Here is a 1,340-nt window from a genome sequence, read left to right on the forward strand (position 1 = left end):
GGCAGACTGCAAGAGGCCTGCTCGAGCCATCCTGCTATTTATACAAATCTCAGGCCGAGCAGGGCCTGATGGGAGAAAGGAACTGCGCTACAATCTGCTCTTCTGCTGGGCTCTGCCTGCTGAAGCTTCCCCCTACAAGAGGGACAGGCAGCTCTGCAGATGCTCAGAGTTTCCGGAGGGGTGGGGGGTTGGGGCTGGGTCAGGGCCTGCCTTCTCATCCTCGCTTAGCAGGGCTTCCCAGAACTGACCCAACCCCTGCCCTCTTGCATGCAACTCATACTTAGCTGGCAGGGGAGAATCTGATCTCAAGGGCAGATCTCCCAGGGTGAGGCTTACCCATTGCACATCGGATTTGCTGACCCCTGCTATGTTCCCAAATGCGGGATACACGACTGCATTATTTCTGGTAGTTTGGGACTGCGTTCGCGCTCTCCCCCTGATTTATTAGTGAAAGAAAAGGAAAAGTGTGCACTAGGCCTGCTAGGTTGCATACTTTAAGATTGTGCTCACATTGCGTTTCTTCAATTAGGTTCACCTTTGGGTGATCGCTTTTCCACATTTTATCTGTTGAATTGAATTATGCTTCTTTCATCACCACAGAAGTAATGTGTATTACAGAGATAAGCGGCCATATGTATTGGGCACACTGCACATGCTCAGGCAGCATCAATCATGCTTTGTACAGGACAATGCTGGCCTAAATTGGGAACAGCCAGCATAGACATGTTGCTACAGGGGCATATTTTGGGTACAACCAGCATGACAATGTGTTACATCAGTGACAGTGCTGTCTTACACTGTGGACACATTCATCATTAAAATGTGTTGTGTTGTAAAATGTTCTTTTCTGCTGTTGGTGACATGGAATTTTCATGTTCCCCTTTAGAAATGATTGTAAATTTATGGCTTTTTGGTCACCTTTTCTGGTGTAAAATGCACCATTTCAACCCCATATTTGAAAAAAGTTCTTGGGGGGGGGAACCCTCCCAAGCCCTCCCTAGAACCTTGTAGCTCCCTCGCTACGCTCGGTCGCCCCCACTATTTCAGAAAAATATTAACACGGACACTGAAAGAAATCACAAGCAACTAACCTTTGATCACTGCCCATGACACCAAAAGCTATCTTTGGGATTGCATGGCTATCACTGCCTATGATGCTATTGTGTCAAAGGTAACACAATATCGCTTTTTAATATACTGCTTTGGGTGAGGTTGTTGACTTTTGGCTCGCCGGCCCACTGGGTGACAAAAAGTTAATGCTTCGGCCCCACATTCAAAAAGGTTGGACAAGCCTGATATAAAGGATCCAACAAAATGTAGGTCCTAATGAAATCCAGCCA

At 46.9% G+C, this 1,340-nt stretch overlaps 1 non-coding gene across 1 annotated transcript; it reads left to right on the forward strand.

The window, feature by feature from the left end:
* Nucleotides 1-276: 276 nt before the first annotated feature.
* LOC138468567 (U1 spliceosomal RNA) lies at nt 277-438 on the forward strand. The gene has a single exon (XR_011268333.1). It is a non-coding gene; the product is annotated as a U1 spliceosomal RNA (small nuclear RNA).
* Nucleotides 439-1,340: the final 902 nt, after the last annotated feature.

The sequence above is a fragment of the Ambystoma mexicanum genome, chromosome 4q (genome assembly GCF_040938575.1).
Source record: "Ambystoma mexicanum isolate Mex_15411 chromosome 4q, UKY_AmexF1_1, whole genome shotgun sequence".
Classification (NCBI taxonomy): Eukaryota; Metazoa; Chordata; class Amphibia; order Caudata; family Ambystomatidae; genus Ambystoma; species Ambystoma mexicanum.